Source organism: Muntiacus reevesi, chromosome X, assembly GCF_963930625.1.
Source record: "Muntiacus reevesi chromosome X, mMunRee1.1, whole genome shotgun sequence".
NCBI classification, from domain to species: Eukaryota; Metazoa; Chordata; class Mammalia; order Artiodactyla; family Cervidae; genus Muntiacus; species Muntiacus reevesi.
Genome location: NC_089271.1, coordinates 45,946,215 through 45,966,750, shown reverse-complemented (window position 1 = coordinate 45,966,750; position 20,536 = coordinate 45,946,215). Strand labels below are relative to the sequence as shown.

The 20,536-nt window shown below is 35.7% G+C and overlaps 1 protein-coding gene across 3 annotated transcripts in view; it reads left to right on the top strand.

The window, feature by feature from the left end:
* MTMR8 (myotubularin related protein 8) overlaps positions 1–20,536 on the top strand; it is a 227,697-nt gene that overhangs the window by 125,219 nt on the left and 81,942 nt on the right. The window lies entirely within an intron of this gene.

The following is a 20,536-nucleotide window of genomic DNA, read 5'->3' as shown; positions in this document are numbered from 1 at the left end:
AGGCAGATTCTTTACCATCTGAGCCACCAGGGAAGCCCAGGATGCACATAGATTTTAGGATGTTTTGTTTTATTTCTGTGACAGATGTCATCAGGATTTTGATAGGGATCGCATTGAATCAGTCAATTGATTTGGTAATATGGACATTTTAGTAATGTTAATTCTAATCCACAGCCATGGAATGTGTTTCCATTTCTTGTGTTTTGTTAAGTTTCTTTCAACAGTGTCATAGATTTTAGCAAACTGGTCATTCACTTCCTTAGTTAAATTTATCCCTAGGTATTCTTTCTGTTGTGATTATAAATAGGATTATTTTCTTTTTAATTTCTCTTTCTGCTTGTCTGTTGATAAGGTGTAGAAACTCAAGAGATTTTGCATATGAATTTTGTACCCTGCAGCTTTATTCATTTACTATTTCTAATAGCTTTTTTTGGTGGAGGCATTAGGGTTTTCTATAAATAAATCATGTCATCCACAAGTAGTTACAGTTTTACTTCTTATTTTCCAATTTGGATTCCTTTTATTTCTTTTTCTTTTGTAGTTGCTCTCACTAGGACTTCTCATGTTGAATAAGACTGGCAAGAGTGGGCATCCTTGTCTTGTTCCTAATCTTAGAGGTATAGCTTTCAGTTTTTCTTTGTTGAATATAATGTTAGCTGTGGACTTGTCATATATGACTTTTATAATGTTGAGGTATATTTATTCTATACCCATTTTATTGAGAGTTTTTATCATAAATGAGTGTTGAATATTGTCAAATGCCTTTTGTGCACCTATTGAGATGATCATACAATTTTTATTCTTTATTTTGTTGATGTGGTGTATTTCATTGGTCAAGAGTCAGACATGACTGAAGCATCCCTGGAATAAATCCCACTTGGTCACATTGTATCCTTTTAATGTATTGTTGTATATGTTTTGTTAATATTTTGTTGACAACTTTTGTGTCTATGTTCATTAGAGATACTGACCTATACAATTCTTTTTTTGCATTACTCTTGTCTGGTTTTGGTATTAGGTAATATTGAGCTCATAAAATGTGTTAGCAAGCATTCCCTCCTCTTCAATTTGACAAGGGTGAACATTAACTCAACTTTTAATATTGGGTAAAATTCACCTGTGAAAGGATCTGGTTCGCGATTTTTTTTTCTTGGGGTGAGTTTTTTTATTACGCTTCAGTCTCTTTACTAGTGATCGGTCTATTCATATTTTCCATTTCTTCATGATTCACTCTTGGACAGTTGCATAATTCTAAAAATTTATCCGCTTTTAGGTTATCTAATTTGTTGCTGTATAGCTGTTCATAGTATTGTTTTATAATTATTTGTATTTATGTGGTATCCATTGTAATTTCTTCTCTTTTATTTTTTATTTTATTTAGCTGAGGCTTTTCTACTTTTTCTCTTAATGAATTAAGCTAAATGTTGGTCAATTTTGTTTATCTTTTCAAAAAACCATCTCCTAGTTTCATTCATATTTTTCTATTGGCTGTTTCATCTCTATTTCCTCTATTTCTACTCTGGTCTTTATTATTTCCTCCCTTCCACTAACTCTTAGCTTTGTTTGTTGTTCATTTTATAGTTCTTTTATGGTTATGTTGTTTTTTGAGATTTTTCTTGTATCCTGAGGTAGGCCTGAATTGCTATAAACTTCCCTCCTCATACTGCTTTTGCTGCTTCCCATAAATACTGGTATGTCAGGTTTTCATTTTCATTTGTCTTCCGGTATGTTTTAATTTTGGAACTTCTCAAGTGGTGCTAGTGGTAAAGACCCCACCTGCCAATGTGAGAGACATAAGAAACATGGATTCGATCCCTGGGTTGGGAAGATCTCTGGAGGAGAGCCTGGCAACCTACTCCAGTATTCTTGCCTGGAGAATCCCATGGACTAGCAGGCTACAGTCCACATGGTCACCAAGAGTCAGACACAACTGAAGCAACTTAACACACCCACATGCACGTGTTCTTATTTCATCTTTAATTTCTTCACTGACACAATAGTTGTTTAGTAGCATGTTTTATAGTCTCCAAGTAGTTGTAATTTTTTCCAGCTTATTTCTTGTAGCTGATTTCTAATATATATGCCACTGTGATCAGAAAAAAAGACTTGATATGATTTCAGCCTTCTGAAATTTATTGAGACTTTTTTGTGTGTATCCTAGCATAGGATCTATCACTGAGAATGTTCCATGTACACTTGATAAGAATGTATATTCTGCTGTATTTTTAAGAAGTAGTCAATACCAACCTATCAAATCTATGTGCTCTAATGTTTTCTTTAAGGTAGCTGTTTCCTTGAAGACTTTCTGCCTGGATGATTTGTCCATTGATGTAACAGGGTGTTAACATGTGCTACACTTAACTGTGTTGCTTTTAATGTACCCCTTTAATTCTGTCAATATTTCCTTTATATATATTTGTCACTCCTTAACATGGTTCATATATATTAATACTTTTTATATCTTCTTGATGAATTGTACCCTTTATCATTTATAATGTCCATCTTTGTCTCTTGTTAACTTTCTTGGCATAGTTAACTTTTTTGGCATAGTCTGTTTGTCTGATATGGTATGGCTACATCTACTTTTTTTTGACTGCCATTTACTTCACTTTGAGCATATGTTTGTCTTTAGAGCTGAGGTAAGTCTCCCAGAAGCAGCATATAGTTGAGTCTTGTTCTTTTTTTTTCTTTATTTATCCAGTCACTCTGTGTCTTTTGATTGCTAAATTCAACAAATTTTTATTTAGAGTGATTATTGCTATCAAGTACTCAGAACTGCCATGTAAACTTTTGTTTCTGATTGATCTATATCTCTGTTGTTTCTTTTTCCTTATGTTTCTATCTGGTATTTAAATTTGGTGGCTTTCTATGATGTTTTTCTCAGTTACCTTTTTCTTGTTTCTTGCTCTACTTTAGATTTGTGTATGGTAGTTACCATAAAGTTTATACAAAGAATCTCTTAGAGTAGTTTTTTCCTTCTGATAACATCTTACCTTAATTTTTCTAAACCATAAAGTTTATACAAAGTATTTCTTAAAGTAGGTTTTTTTTCCTTCTGATAACATCTTAATTTTTCTATACAATTTCCATCCTTTTTCTCTTTCCTTTATATATTTCTGTTGTCTCAAATTATCCTTTTTATGTTGTGAGTTTGTTACTAAGTCGAAGTAGCTATAGTTAGTTTTGCTTCTTTTTTGATTTAAATTTTATAATTAAGTTTTAAACAACCTATTCTAATATACAGTTGTCATTTTCTGATTCTGTTTATCACCTTATTCAACATTTTGTGTACCTTTGCCTTTTTCTGTCTGGTAGAAGAGCTCCTTTTAAACATTTCTTGTAAGGCAGTTCTAGTGCTGATGAACTTCCTCAGCTTTTGTTATTTGGGGAAAACCTTCAAACCTTCATCTTTCATATGTAATATCTTTGCTGAATAAAGTATTCTTGGGTTATAGTTTTTAATCTTTCAGTATTTTTAGGATGACATTCCATTCCCTCCTGGCTGGCAGAGAAATCTGATAGAATAATGGAGGTTCTTTTGTAGGTTATCATCTATTTTTCCCCTGGCTGCCTTTGAAATTTTTTCCTTGTCATTAACTTTTGACAGTTTTAATATAATATTTCTTGGAGAAGGTCTTTATTCATCAAGGTAATTAGCTAATTAGGTATTCTCTTGGTTTCATGGACATGCATATCTAGTTCATTATCCAGGTTTTAAAAGTTCTCAGCTATTAGTTCTTCAAATGAACTTTTCACTCCCTTTCCTTCTCTTGTCCTTCTTGGATAGCTCTCATGCAATTTCTTCATTTTTTGATATCTTATTTGTCTGTCCTCTTCTACTCGTGTTATTTCTAGATTGTTATTTTCAAGCTCAAGAAGTTTCTCTTCCGTATGATCAACTCTGTTTTCCAGTGGTTTCTAATGTGTTCTTCATCCCACTTATTGTGGTCTTTAGTTTTAGAATTACTGTTTGGTTCTTTTTGGAGGTTTTAAACTGCTTGGTAATGTATTCCTTCTGTTATTTAATTTTATTCCTCATCTCATTGAACTGCTTTTCTGAGTTTTGATATAGATTATTGAATTTTTTCATGAGCTATATTTCAAATTTTCTATCATTTTGATCACAATATTCCGTGAAATATTTTTCACTGAGGTATAGTTGATGCACAATATTTTATTATCTAAGTTTCAGGTATACAATTTGGTGATACAATTTTAAGGTTATATTCCATTTGTAGTTAATATAAATATTAGCCATATTCCCTATGTTATATAATATATTTTTGTAACATATATTTTATACATAGTAGTTTGTTCCTTTTCATCCCCTACCCCTAATTTGCTATAGCCCTCTTCCCTATCCCCAGCAATAACCACTAGTTTATTCTCTATATCCGTGAGTCAGTTTCTTTCATTTATATTAACTTGTCTATTTTATGTTTTAGATTCCTTATGTAAGTGATGACATATTGTGTTTCTCTTTCTCTGGATAACTTATTTCACATAGTCTAGTACTCTCCAAGTCCATCTGTGTTATTGCAGATAGCAAAATTTCAAAATTTTTATGGGTGAGTACTATTCCATTGTATATGTATATACCACATCTTCTTTATTCATTCATGGACACTTGGGTTGCTTCTATATCTTGGCAGTTGTAAGTAATACTGCCATGAACACTGGAGTGCATTTAGTTTTTTGAATTAGTGTTTTCATTTTCTTCAGTTATACAACATATAACCCAGCCATTCTACTGTGAAATTGCTGGATTATATTGTAGTTTTATTTTTGAGAAACCTCCATACTGTTTTCCATGATTACTGTACCAGTTTACATTCCCACCAACACTATACAATAGTTTATCTCCACATCCTTAATTGTGTTCTTTTTGCATTCTGACATCTTTTGACCCTTCTGACAGGTGTGAGGTGATATCTCATTGTGGTTTCCATTTTCATTTTACTGATGACTGAGGATGCTGAGTGTCTTTTCATGTCCCTGTTGGTCATCTGCATTTCCTCTTTGGAGAAATGTCTATCCAGTTTTTCTGCCCATTTTTCAATCCGTATTTTTTTTTTTTTTTGATGTTGAGCTGTATGAGATATTTATGTATTTTGGATACTAACTCATTACCGTTCATGTCATTTGCAAATATTTTCTCCTATTCAGTGGGTTGTCTTTTTGTCTTGTCAATTGATTCCTTTGCTGTGCAAATGCTTTTAAGTTTTATTAGGCCCTATTTGCATATTTTGCTTTTATTTCCTTTGCTTCAAGAGACAATTCCAAAAAAAAAAAAAAATTACTGCTACTATTTATTTCAAAAGGTGTTCTTTCTTCTTGTGTTTTCTTCTAAGAGTTTTTTGGTTTGTAGACTTACATGGAGAGTATATTTTTATATACAGTGTTAGACAGTATTCTAATTTCATTGTTTTACATGTAGCAGTCCAGTTTTACAAGCATCATTTATGGAAGAGACTATCTTTTCTATGTTGTATATTTCTGCTTCCTTTGTGATAGGTTAATTGACCATAGTTGCATGGGTTTATTATTGGACTTCCATTCTGTTCTGTTGATCTGTGTGTCTGTCTTTGTGCCAGTACCATACTGTTTTGATTTGCATTGTATTCAGTAGTATAATTTGGTGTCAGGGAACATGATTCCTCTTGTTCTGTTCTTTTTTGCAAAGATTGTTTTACCTATTTTTGGTTTTTTCCATAGAACCTTTAAAATGTTTGTTCTAGTTCTATTAAAAATTCTCCTTATTTGACAGGGATTGCATTGACTCTGTAGATTGTGTTGGGATGTATGGTCATTTCAATAATATTAGCTTTTCCAATCTGTATACTGAGTTATATACCGTCTATACCAAATTTGTGAGAGTTTTTATCATGAATCAAAACTGAATCTTGCCAAAAGCTTTTTCTACATCTATGGTGTTGATCACATGGTTTTTATTCTTCAATTTGTTAATGTGATATATCACATTGATTGATTTGCAGACATCAAAAAATCTTTCCATTCCCAAGATAAATCCCATTTGATCATGTGTATGATTTTTTGATGTATTGTTGGATAAGTTTTTCTAATACTTTGTTGAGGATTCTGGCATCTATGTTCATCGGTGATATTGGCTTGTAATTTTCTTTTTTGTGTTGTCTTGTCTGCTTTTTTGTATCAGGATGATGCTGGCCTTATAGACTGAAGCATTGCTTTCTCAGCAATGTTTTGGAATGATTTAAAAGGATATGTTAACTCTTCTCTAAATGTTTGGTAGAATTCACCCATTAGGCTGTATAGTTCTTTGGTTTCAGTTTCCAGTTTTATAGTTTATATTTCAGTTCCAGGTTATAATTTCCAGTTTTCTTGAGAGTATTTTTATTATTAATTTGATTACATTACTGATAATTGGTGTGTTCATACTTTCTATTTCTTCCTGGTTCAGTCTTAGGAGATAGTACATGTCTAGGAATTTTTCCTTTTCTTCTAAGTTGTCCATTTGATTAGTGTGTAATTGTTCATGGTAGACTGTTAAGATCCTTTGTATTTCTCTGATATTAGTTGCAAATTCTTTCTTCTCATTTCTGATTTTATTTATTTTGGCCCTTTCTCTTTTTTTATGATGAATCTGGCTAAATATTTATGAGTTTTATTTATCTTTTCCAAGAACCATCTCTTATTTGATTTTTATTTTAGTCTCCATATCATTTATTTCTGCCCTGATATTTATTTCTTTCCTTCTACCAACTTTGGGTTTTGTTTGCACTTTTTTTATAGTTCCTTTAGGTGTAAAGTTAGATTATTTGAATTTATTGTTTGCTGAGGTCAGCTTGTTTCACTACAAATATCCCCCTCAGAACTGCTTTTGCTGTGTCTCATTGATTATGGACCATTGTATTTTTGTTTTTATTTGTCTCCTGGTATTTTTTGAATTCCTCTTTGAGTTCTTCAGTGATGCATTGGTTGTTTAGTACCATATGTTTAGCCTCCATGTGTTCTTTTTTTTTTCCCAGGTATTTTTCAGTTGCTAGTCTCACAACTTGTGTGCTTAGAAAAGATGCTTGATAAGTTTTCAAATTGTGTCAATTTACTGATGCTTCATTTGTGGCCTAGTATGAGATCTACCCTTAGAATGTTCCATGTGTCCTTAAAAAAATGTGTATTGTGTTGTTTTGGCTTGGACAATTTTATATGACATATATATATATATATATATATATATATATCTCAAGTCTATTTGGTCTGATGTGTCATTTAGGCCAGAGTTTCGTGGTTGCTTTTCTACCCGAATGACCTTTCCATTGATATTAGAGAGGTATTATCAGTTCAGTTCAGTTCAGTTCAGTAACTGAATCATGTCCGACTCCTTGAGTTCCCATGGGCTGTAGCACGTCAGGCCTCCCTGTCCATCACCAACCCTGGAGCTTACTCAAACTCATGTCCACTGAGTTGGTGATGCCATCCAACCATCTCATCCTCTGTTGTCCCCTTCTCCTCCCACCTTCAATCTTTCCCACCGTCAAGGTATTTTCCAATGAGACAGTTCTTCACACCAGGTGGCCAAAGTATTGGAGTTTCAGCTTCAGCATCAGTCCTTGCAATGAATATTCAGCACTGATTTCCTTTAGAATTGACTGGTTGTATCTCTTTGCGGTCCAATGGACTCTTGAGTCTTTTCCAACACCACAGTTCAAAAGCATCAATTCTTCGGAGCTCAGCTTTCTTTATAGTCCAACTCTCACATTCATACATGACAAGCGGAAAAACCGTAGTTTTGACCAGATGGACCATTGTTGGCAAAGTAATGTCTCTGCTTTTTAATATGATGTCTGGGTTGGTCATAGGATTTTTCCCAAGGAGCAAGCATCTTTTAAGTTCATGGCTGCAGTCACCATCTGCAGTGATTTTGGTGCTCAGAAAAAAGTCTCTTACTGTTTCCATTGTTTCTTCATCTATTTGCCATGAAGTGATGGGACTGGATGCCATGATCTTAGTTTTCTGAATGTTGAATGTTAAGCCAACTTTTTCACTCTCCTCTTTCACTTTCAAGAGGCTCTTTAGTTGTTCTTCACTTTCTACCGTAAGGGTGGTGTCATTTGCGTATCTGAAGTTATTGATCATTCTACTGGCCATCTTAATTCCAGCTTGTGCTTTATCCAGCCTGGCATTTTGCATGATGTACTCTGCATATAATTTAAATAAGCAGGATGACAATATATGACCTTGATGTACTTCTTTCCCACTTTGGAACCGGTCTGTTGGTCCATGTCCAGTTCTAACTGTTGCTTCTTGACCAGCATACAAATTTCTCAGGAGTCATGTAAGGTAGTTTGGTGTAACCGTCTCTTTAAGAATTTTCCACAGTTTGTTGTGATCCACACAGTCACAGTCTTTGGTGTAGTCAATAAAGCAGTAGTAGATGTTTCTCTGGAGCTCTCTTCCTTTTTTGATGATTCAACAAAGGTTGGAAATTTGATCTCTGGTTTCTCTGCCTTTTCTAAATTCAGCTTGAACACGTGGAAGTTCATGGTTCACATACTGTTGAAGCCTGGCTTGGAGAATTTTGAGTATTACCTTACTAGCATGTGAGATGAGTGCAATTATGTGGTAGTTTGAACATTCTTTGACATTGCCTTTCTTTGGGATTGGAATGAAAACTGACCTTTTCCATTCCTGTGGCCACTGCTGAGTTTTTCAAATTTGCTGGCATATTGAGTGCAGCACTTTCCCAGTATCATATTTTCAGATTTGAAATAGCTCAACTGGAATTCCATCACCTCCACTAGCTTTGTTCATAGTGATGCTTCCTAAGGCCCACTTGACTTCCCATTCCAGGATGTCTGGCTCTAGGTGAGTGATCATACCATCATGGTTATCTGTGTCATGAAGATCTTTTTTGTATAGTTTTTCTGTGTATTCTTGCCACCTCTTCTTCTGCTTCTGCTAGATGCATAACATTTCCGTCCTTTATCATGCCCATCTCTGCATGAAATGTTCCCTTGGTATCTCTAATTTTCTTGAAGAGATCTGCTATTATTGTGTTACTGCTAATTTCTCCCTGTATATCTTAATATTTTCTTTAGGTATTTAGATGCTTTTATGTTGAGTACATAGATATTTACAATTGATATAAATTTGGTCTCTTGGTTATTATATAATGTTCTTTTCTTTTGTAACAGTCTTTATTTTAAAGTCTTATTTGTCTGATACATATATATGTGTGTATATATTATATATATATATATATATATATACTTTATTTTAAATTTTATTTGTCTGATACATGTGTGTGTGTGTGTGTGTGTGTGTGTGTGTGTGGATTCCCTGTTGGCTCAGATGGTAAAGAATCTCTCTGCAGTGCAGGAAACCTGGGTTCAATTACTGGGTCAGGAAGATCCCCCAGGGAAGGTAATGATGACTGCCCACTGCAATATTCTTGCTTAGAGAATCCCATGGACAGAAGAGCCTGGTGGGCTGCAGTCCATTGGGTCACAAAGAGTCAGACACAACTGAGCAACTTAGTGCATGTATATATATATATATATATATAATTACTAACCTTTGCCACTTAAATTACAGTGTATCAGTAGGTTTCTCTTTGGGTTAAACTTATATGGGATTCTGTGCTTCCTGTATCTTGATATTTCTTTCATTTCTCAGGTGAGGGAAATTTTTAGCTATTATGTCTTTAGATATGTTCTCATCTCCTTTATCTCTCTTCTCCTTCTGAGAACCCTGAAATGTGAATATTAGTGCATTTGATATTGTCCCAGAGATCTCTAAACTGTCCTTATTTTATTTCATTTTTTTTTTCCTTTTTCTATTCAGGAAAACTAATTTTCACTACTCTATCATGCAGCTCACTGATCTGTTCCTCTCCCTCTTTTAGTCCTCTATTGATTTCTTCTATTGTACTTTCATTTCAGTTATTCTATTTCTTATTTCCAGTTGTTGTTTATATTTTCATACTCTTTGTTAAAACTTCTAACTTCCTACTTTGTGCATCCATTCATCTCCCGAGTACTTTGATCATCTTTTAGATCACTATCCTTTACTCTTTGTCAGGTAAATTGCCTATTTCCACTTTACTTTGTTCTTCTAGTGTTTTATTTTGTTCCTTTGTTTGGAACATGTTCCTCTCTTACCTCATTTTTCCTAAGTTTCTGGTTTTATTTTCATGTATCTAGTAGGTTGATTATGTTCCAAGCCTTAAAGTAGTGGCCTTAAATAAGTCTGAAATAGAAAAACAAATATCGTATATTAACACATTTATAGAATCTAGAAAAGTGATACTGACGAACCTATCTGTAGGTTCAGCAATAGAGATGAGCCTATCCATAGGGCAGCAGTAGCGCCACAGACATAGAGAACAGACTTGTGGACACTGTGGGGGAAGGGGAGGGTGAGATGATTTGAGAGAGTAGCATTGAAACTCATATACATTACCATATGTAAAATAGATAATTGGTGGGAATTTGCTGTATGACACAGGGAGCACAACACAGTGCTCTGTGACAATCTAGAGGGATGGGATGGGGTGGGAGATGAGAGGAGGTTCAAGAGTGTGGGGGACATGTATACCTGTCTGATTCATGTTGATGTATGGTAGAAACCAAGACATCATCGTAAAGCAATTATCCCCCAATTAAAAATGAATAAATTTTTAAAATAATATTTATATTGATAATAAAAAAAGAAGTGGCCCTTTACGGAAATGTCCTAATACATCCTGCAGCAAACTCCTTGCTCATAAACCAAGATATATGCTCTAAGGCTTCCTGCTATGTTGGGCTTTGTGGGTCTGTCTTTTGTGTTATGCTGATTATACAGGCAGTCTGATAAATTTGATTGGCCCCCAGGCTGGTTGGTTGCTACATCTTACCTTATAATGAGGTTGCTAGCTGCTGGTTGATAGGACTTGATTGACTGTGGTCACAAGATTGACTGTGGAAAGCTGGGGTTCTCTGGTGCAAGTGCTTAGTCACTGGTAGATAGAGTAAAGTTCAGGAGAACGCAGGGCTTTTGCCTGCTTGCTGGTGAGTGAAGCCAGGTCTTGGGTCTATTGCTGGTCCACTTGCATGCAATGTTGTGGCCTAGAGACTGGTTATAAGTCCTAGGTATCCCAGAGCTGGTGTTGGATCACTGGTGCTTGGGGGCCTGTTCATGACACAGTTCACTGTACATTCTGAAGTATCCTAAAGTTTCTATTGACCTGCTGGTTGGTGTGGCCAAGGCCCAGCTGATTCTAGTGCAGAATCTAGCCTGCTAATGGGTAGGCTACGTCGACCAGATGCATAGCTGCTATTTTCTCATGACTAGTGTCTGTCTGCTGGGGGCTATGCTGATCCCAAGGCTAGAGCAGGTTCACTGGTGTTGCATTTCCAGGACCCAGCTCATCATAACATGGAGTCTGGCTTGCTGGTGGGCAGGTTGGGTGCACAAATTGCAGGACTGTGGTTTTCTTGTGTTTAGTGTCTGCCCCCAGCAGGTGCAGCTGGTCCAAACTACAGTAGACTCCATGGAAGGCCTTGTCCTTCAGAGAATTCTGGAAGATTTTGGGATTCTGGGGCTAGTTTCTGCCAACTGGTGAATGGAGCTGAGTCCTAGGCCTTCTGGTAGGAATGGCCATTTCCAGAGACACTTGGGGACCCAAAGGGTCTTAAGGATGCTTGTCTGCTGGTGGGTGGGGCTGTGTCCTTACATAGTTAGTTGCTTGATTCAAGGTATTCCGGTACTGCAACCTATAGTCCCTTGGGCCAAAATGGGGCTAGATCCTGGGGCTCATAAGATACAGGGAAAATTCAACATTGGCACCTGCCACCACTATTGTCCACCTAGTAAAACAAACTGCCAATGATGGCATCTTCCAGTGCCTGTTTCCCTCAGGTGAGCTGAAGTTTGCTCAGTGTCTGGGACACTCTCCAAGTCTCTGTTTACCAACCCTCTGACACTCTTGAGAGTAAGCCCCACTGACTGTCAAAGTCAATTGCTCTGGGCCCTTGTCTTACAGATACAGGACCCCCATGCTTGAGAGCCCAATGTCAGGCTCAGACATCTCACTAATTTAGGAAAGCCTCTACAACTGTAATTATTCTGTTTGTGGACCATCAACACAGGGATATTTGACTATACTGAGACTTGCCTGTACTGAGAACAGTTACTCCTACCAACATGGTTTTGATTCCTTCTTCATATCTTTCATTGTAGAAATTTTTCTGGTAGGTACCAGGTTTTTTCATCAGTGATTTTTTTTTTTCTATACATAGTTGTGATTTTGGTGTTGCTGTGAGAGGAGATTAGCTTAAGGTCTTTCTATTCTGCTATCACTGCCAATCTTAACTATTCCATGACTTTTAAGTTTGATTTCTGGTGAATTATCATTTTCTTTTTGTGATACAGTGTTACTGTGGTTTTTCTTGGGGTATGATGAGTTGTTTATCTAGTAGTACATGTGAAGTCAGAAAAGACTTTAGGTAAAACTATTATTATTATTTTTTACTTTATTCTGGAGTGTAACTGATTTACAGCATTGCATTAGTTTTTTTTTTAACAATTCATAAATTTTATTTTTTTTTTCATTTATTTTTATTAGTTGGAGGCTAATCACTTTACAGTACCGCAGTGGGTCTTGTCATACATTGACATGAATCAGCCATGGATTTACATGTATTCCCCATCCCGATTCCCCCCTCCCACCTCCCTCTCTACCCAATCCCTCTGGGTCTTCCCAGTGCACCAGGCCCGAGCACTTGTCTCATGCATCCAACCTGGGCTGGTGATCTGCTTCACTATAGATAATATACATGTTTCGATGCCATTCTCTTGAAACATTCCACCCTCGCCTTCTCCCACAGAGTCCAAAAGTCTGTTCTGTACATCTGTGTCTCTTTTTCTGTTTTTGCATTAGTTTTGAGTGTAGAGCAATGTGATTTAGTTGTATATATTCATATATCTATTTCTCAGATTCTTTTCCCACATAGATTATTACAGATTATTGAGTATGTGCTATATATAGTAGCTCCTTGTTGATTTTCTGTAGTAGTGACTACGTGTTAATTCCAGCTTCCTTATTTATCAGTCCCCCACATTTGATAACCATAAGTTTGTTTACTAAGTCTGTGATTCTCTTTCTGTTTTATAAGTAAATTAATTTCTATCATTTTTAGATTACACAAATAAGAAATATCATGTAATATTTGTCTTGTCTGACATACATCACTTAGTAGGATAATTTCTAAGTACATGCACGTTGCTGTAAATGGCATTATTTCATTATTTTAAATAACAGAGTAATATTCCATTGTATATATGTACCACATCTTCTTTATCCAATCATCTGTCAGTAGACATTTAGGCTGCTTCTGTGTATTTGCTAAGTGCTACAGTGAACACTGATGCTGATGCTAGGAGGGATTAGGGGCAGGAGGAGAAGGGGATGACAGAAGATGAGATGGCTGGATGGCATCACCGACTCAATGGGCATGAGTTTGAGTAAACTCCGGGAGTTGGTGATAGACACGGAGGCCTGGTGTGCTGCGATTCATGGGGTCGCAAAGAGTCGGACACAATTGAGCGACTGAACTGAACTGAACAGTGAACACTGGGATGCGTGTATCTTTTCGAATTATGATTTTCTCCAAATATATGCAGAGGAGTGGGATACTGGATCATATAGTAGTTCTAGTTTTAATTTTTTTCTTAACATATATATATATTTTATTGAGGTATAGTTGACTTATAATGTTTCAGGTGCATGGCCAGGTGATTCAGTTATACATATACACATATTAATTTTGAAATTATTTTCCATTATAGGTTATTACAGGATTTTGACTATAGTTCCCTATGTTATCCAGTAAACCTTCATTGCTTGTTGCATATATGTATGTATGTATGTATGTGTGTGTGTATATATATATATACATATATATATATAAAATTAGAAAAATATTCATACTAAGCCAAAAGAATAGAATCAAAATGTTATAATTTTTTAGTAGACAAAAATGTCTGTTTTCTAAAATATATATTATACATATTAGTTATACATATGTATACAAAAGCTTTTCTACTATGCTTGATAAAGTCTTCAGAAAGAACATTAAAAGAAAAAGAAGAGATGGAGAAATTGGAAAATATAAGCTAACTTAAATGGGGGAACTAAATATGAAATAGAAAAAGTGGAACAAACTAGGTAAAAGTAAAAGATCATCATAGGGTCCCGTTATTTTCATTTTATTTATTTATTTTTAATTTATGTATTTATTTCAATTGGAGGCTAATTACAATATTGTAGTGGTTTTTGCCATACATTGATAAAAATCAGACATGGGTTTACGTGTGTTTCCCATGCTGAACTTCCCCATCCCATCCCTCAGGGTCATTCCAGTCCACTGGCCCTGAGGACCCTGTCTCATGCATCAAACCTGGACTGATGATCTATTTCACATATGGTAATATATACGTTCCAATGCTATTCTCCTAGATCATCCCACCCTCACCTTCTCCCACAGAGTCCAAAGTCTGTTCTTTACATCTGTGACTCTTGCTGTCTCGCATATAGGGTCATCATTACCATCTTTCTAAATTCCACATATATGCATTAATATACTATATTGGTGTTTTTCTTTCTGACTTACTTCACTCTGTATAATAGGCTCTAGTTCCATCCACCTCATTAGAACTGATTCAAATGCATTCTTTTTAATACCTGAGTACCATTCCATTGTGTATATGTACCATAGCTTTCTTATCCATTCGTCTGCCAATGGACATCTAGGTTACTTCCACTAGCATTGTAAACAGTGCTGTGATGAACATTGGGGTACTTGTGTCTCTTTTAATTCTGGTTTCCTCGGTGTGTATGCCCAGCAGTGGGATTGCTGGGTTGTATTGCAGTTCTATTTCCAGTTTCTTAAGGAATCTCCACACTGTTCTCCATAGTGGCTGTACGAGTTTGCATTCCCACCAACAGTGTACGAGGGTTCTCTTTTCTTCACACCCTCTCCAGCATTTATTGTTTATAGACTTTATGATAGCAGCCATTCTGACTGGAGTGAAATGGTACCTCATTTTGTGTGTGTGTGTGTGTGTGTGTGTGTGTGTGTGTCTAGATTAATTTGTTTATTTTAATTGGAGACTATTTACTTTACAATATTGTAGTGGTTTTTCCCATACATTGACATGAATCAGCCATGGGTGTACATATGTTCCTCATCCTAAACCTGCTCCCACGTCCCTCCCAATTCCATCCCTCAGAGTCATTCCAGTGCACCAGCCCTGAGGACCCTGCCTCATGCATCAAACCTGAACTGACAATCTACTTCACATGTGGTAAGATACATGTTTCAATGCTATTCTCAAATCATCCCACCCTCGCCTTCTCCCACAGAGTCCAAAAGTCTGTTCTTTATATCTGTGCCTCTTTTGCTGTCTCGCATATAGGGTCATCATTACCATCTTTCTAAATTCCATATATATGCTTTAAAATACCATATTGGTATTTTTCTTTCTGACTTACTTCACTCTGTATAATAGGCTCCAGTTTCATCCACCTCATTAGAACTGATTCAAATGCATTCTTTTTAATACCTGAGTAATATTCCGTAGTATATACATACCACAGCTTTCATATCCATTCGTCCCCCAATGGGCATCAATGTTGCTTCCATGTCCAGGCTCTTGTAAACAGTGCCACGATGAACATTGGGGTACACATGTCTCTTTCAATTCTGGTTTCCTCAAAGTGTGTGCCCAGCAGTAGGATTGCTGGGTAATATGGCAGTTCTATTTCCAGTATTTTAAGGAATCTCCACATGGTTCTCCATAGTGGCTGCACGAGTCTGCATTCCCACCAGCAGTGTAAGAGGGTTCCTTTTTCTCTGCACCCTCTCCAGCATTTATTGTTTATAGACTTTTGGATAGCAGCCATTCTGACTGGCGTGAGATGATACCTCATTGTAGTTTTTATTTGAATTTCTCTGATAGTGATATTGAGAATCTTTTCATGTGTTTGTTAGCCATCTGTATGTCTTTTTAGGAGAAATGTCTTTTAGTTCTTTGGTCCACTTTTTGATTGGGTCGTTTATTTTTCTGGAATTGATCTGCAGGAGCTGGTTGTATATTTTTGAGATTAATTCTTTGTCAGTTGCTTCATTTGCTAAAATTTTCTCCCATTCTAAAGTCTGTCTTTTCACCTTGGTTAAACTTTCCTTCACTGTACAAAAGCTTTTAAGTTTAACTAAATCCCATTTGTTTATTTTTGCTTTTATTTCCACTAATCTGGGAGGTGGGTCATAGAGGATCCTGCTATGATTTATGTCAGAGAGTGTTTTGCCTATGTTTTCCTCTAGGAGTTTTATAGTTTCTAGTCTTAAGTTTAGATCTTTAATCCATTTCTAGTTTATTTTTGTATATGGTGTTAGAAAGTGTTCTACTTTTATTCTTTTACAAGGGGTTAACCAGTTTTTACAGCACCACTTGTTAAAGAGATTGTCTTTTCTCTATTGTATATTCTTACCTCCTTGTCAAAGATAAGGTGTCCATAGGTGTGTGGATTTACCTCTGGGCTTTCTATTCTGTTCCATTGATCTATATTTCTGTCTTTATGCCAGTACCATACTGTCTTGATGACAGCAGCTTTGTAGTATAGTCTGAAATCAGGCAGGTTGATTCCTCCAGTTCTATTCTTCTTTCTCAAAATTGCTTTGGCTATTCGAGGTTTTTTGTATTTCCATACAAATTATGAAATTATTTGTTCTACTTCTCTGAAAAACACTGTTGGTAGCTTGTTAGGGATTGCATTGAATCTATAGATTGCTTTGGGCAGTATACTCATTTTCACTGTATTGATACTTCTGATCCATAAACATGGTATATTTCTCCATCTATTTGTGTCATCTTTGATTTATTTCATCAGTTTTTTATAGTTTTCTATATATAGGTCTTTTGTTTCTTTAGGTAGATTTATTCCTAAGTATTTTATTCTTTTCGTTGCAGTGGTGAATGGTATTGTTTCCTTAATTTCTCTTTCTGTTTTCTCATTGTTAGTATATAGGAATGCAAGGAATTTCTGTGTGTGAATTTTATATCCTGCAACTTTAATATATTCATTGATTAGCTCTAGTAATCTTCTGGTGGAGTTTTTAGGGTTTTCTAGGTAGAGGATCATGTCATCTGCAAACAGTGAGAGTTTTATTTCTTCTTTTCCAATCTGGATTCCTTTTATTTCTTTTTCATCTCTGATTGTTGTGGCTAAGACTTCCAAAACTATGTTGAATAGTACTGGTGAGAGTGGGCACCCTTGTCTTGTTCCTGACTTTAAGGGAAATGCTTTCAATTTTTCACCATTGAGGATAAAGTTTGCTGTGGGTTTAACATATATGGTTTTTGTCATGTTGAGGTATGTTCCTTCTATGCCTGCTTTCTGGAGGGTTTTTATCATAAGTGGATGTTGAATTTTGTCAAACACTTTCTCTGCATCTATTAAGCTACTCATATGGATTTTATCTTTCAGTTTATTAGTGTGGTGTATCAACCAATTGATTTCTGAATGTTGAAGAATACCTGCATCCCTGGGGTAAAGTGCACTTAGTCATGATGTATGATCTTTTTCATATGCTGTTGGATTCTGTTTGCTTGACTTTGGTTAAGGATTTTTTCATCTATGTTCATCAGTGATATTGGCCTGCAGTTTTCTTTTTTGTGGCATCATTTTCTAGTTTTGGTATTAGGGTGATGGTAGACTCATAGAATGAGTTTGGAAGTTTACCTTCCTATGCAATTTTCTGGAAGAGTTTGAGTGGGATAGGTGTTAGCTTTTCTCTCGTCTCGATTTTTGGTAGAATTCAGCTGTGAAGCCATCTGGTCCTGGGCTTTTGTTTGTAGAAAGATTTTTTTATTACAGTTTCAATTTCTATGCTTGTGATCAGTCTATTAAGATTTTTCTGTTTCTTCCTGTTTCAGTTTTGGAAGATTATGCTTTTCTAAGAATTTGTCCATTTCTTCCCAGTTGTCTGTTTCATTGGCATGTAGTTGCTGATAATAGTCTTTTATGATCCTTTGTATTTCTGTGTTGTCTGCTGTGATTTCTCCATTTTCACTTCTAATTTTGTTGATTTAATTCATCTCTCTTTGTTTGTTGATGAGTCTGGCTAATAGTTTGCCTATTTTATTTATCTGCTCAAAGAACCAGTTTCAGGTTGTTGATTTTTGCTATGGTCTCTTTTGTTTCTTTTGCATTTATTTCTGCCCTAAGTTTTAAGATTTCTTTCCTTCTACTAACCCTGGAGTTCTTCATTTCTTCCTTCTCTAGTTGCTTTAGGTGTAGAGTAAGGTTATTTATTTGACTTTTTTCTTGTTTCTTGAGATAAGCCTGTATGCTATGAACCTTCCCCTTAGTACTGTTTTTACAGTGTCCCATAGGTTTTGGGCTGTTGTATTCTCATTTTCATTCATTTCTATGCATATTTTGATTTCTTTTTTTTATTTCTTCTGCTTGGAATGATTTCAGTTTTTTTTTTTTAAATTTACCAAAGTTAGATTTATGGTCCAGGATGTGATCTATCCTTGAGAAGGTTCCATGTGCACTTGAAAAATTGGTGAAATTCATTGTTTTTGGGGTGAAATGTCCTATAGATATCAATTAGGTCTAACTGGTCTATTGTATCATTTAAAGTTTGTGTTTCCTTGTTGATTTTCTGTTTAGTTGATCTGTCCATAGGTGTGAGTGGGGTATTAAAGTCTCCCACTATTTCTGTGTTACTGTTAATTTCCCCTTTCATACTTGTTAGCATTTGCCTTATATATTGCAGTGCTCCTATGTTGGGTGCATATAGATTTATAATTGTTATATCTTCTTCTTGGATTGATCCTTTGATCATTATGTAGTGTCCTTCTTTGTCTCTTTTCACAGCCTTTATTTTAAAGTCTATTTTATCTGATATGAGTATGGCTACTAATCCTTTATTTTGGTCTCTGTGTGGGATATCCTTTTCCATCCTTTGACTTTCGGTCTGTATGTGTCCCTCATTTTGAGGTGGATCTCTTGTAGACAGCATTTATAGGGGTCTTGTTTTTGTATCCATTCAGCCAGTCTTTGTCTTTTGGTTGGGGCATTCAGCCCTTTTACATTTAAGTATAATCCCGTTTCCATTTACTTTGTTGTTTCGGATTCAAGTTTATACACCCTTTCTGTGTTTCCTGTCTAGAGAAGATCCTTTAGCATTTATTGAAGAGCTGGTTTGGTGATGCTGAATTCTCTCAGCTTTTGTTTGTCTATAAAGCTTTTGATTTCTCCTTCATATTTGAATAAGATCCTTACTGGGTACAGTAATCTGAATTGTAGATTATTCTCTTTCATCACGTTAAGTATGTCCTGCCATTCCCTTCTGGCCTGAAGAGTTTCTATTGATAGATCAGCTGTTATCCTTATGGGAATCCACTTGTGTGTTATTTGTTGCTTTTCCCTTGCTGCTTTTAATATTTGTTCTTTGTGTTTGATCTTTGTTAATTTGATTAATATGTGTCTTGGGGTGTTTTGCCTTGGGTTTATCCTGTTTGGAACTCTCTGGGTTTCTTGGACTTGGGTGACTATTTCCTCACCCATTTTAGGGAATTTTTCAACTATTATCTCCTCAAGTATTTTCTCATTACCTTTCTCTTTGTCTTCTTCTTCTGGGACTCCTATAATTCGAATGTTGGGGCGTTTCACATTGTCCCAGAGGTCTCTGAGGTTGTCCTCATTTCTTTTAATTCTTTTTTTTTTTCTTTTTTTCCATCTGCTTCATTTATTTTTACCGTTCTATCTTCTACCTCACTTATCCTTTCTTCTGCCTCCATTATTCTACTGTTGGTTCCCTTCAGAGTGTTTTTTGCCTCAGTTATTGCATTATTCATTATATATTGGTTCTTTTTTATTTCTTCTAGGTCCTTTTTAAACATTTCTTGTGTCTTCTCAATCCTTGTCTCCAGAGAGAAGGAGACAATTTATCTGTAATTCCATTTTGTTTTCAAGATTTTGGATCATTTTCACTATCATTATTCTGAATTCTTTTTCAGGTAGATTCCCTACCTCTTCCTCTTTTGTTTGGTTTGATGGACATTTATCCTGTTCCTTTACCTGCAGCGTATTTCTCTGCCTTTTCATCTTAATTTAGATTTCTGTGTTTGGGGTGGCCTTTCCATATCCTGGTAGTTCGTGGTTCCCCTTTATTGTGGAGGTTACTCACTGTGGTTGGGTTTGAATGGGTTGTTAGTGAAGGTTTCCCAGTCAGGGAAGTTTGTGTTGGTGTTCTGGTGGGTGGAGCTGTATTTCTTCTCTCTGGAGTGCAATGAAGTGTCTAGTAGTGAGTTTTGAGATGTCAGTGGGTTTGGTGTGACTTTGGGTAACCTGTATATTGAAGTTCAGGGCTATGTTCCTGTGTTGCTGGAGAATTTACGTGATATATCTTGCTCTGGAACTTGTTGGCTCTTGGTTGGTGCTTGGTTTCAGTGTACGTATGGAGGCTTTTGGATGAGCTCTTATCGATTAATGTTCCCTGAA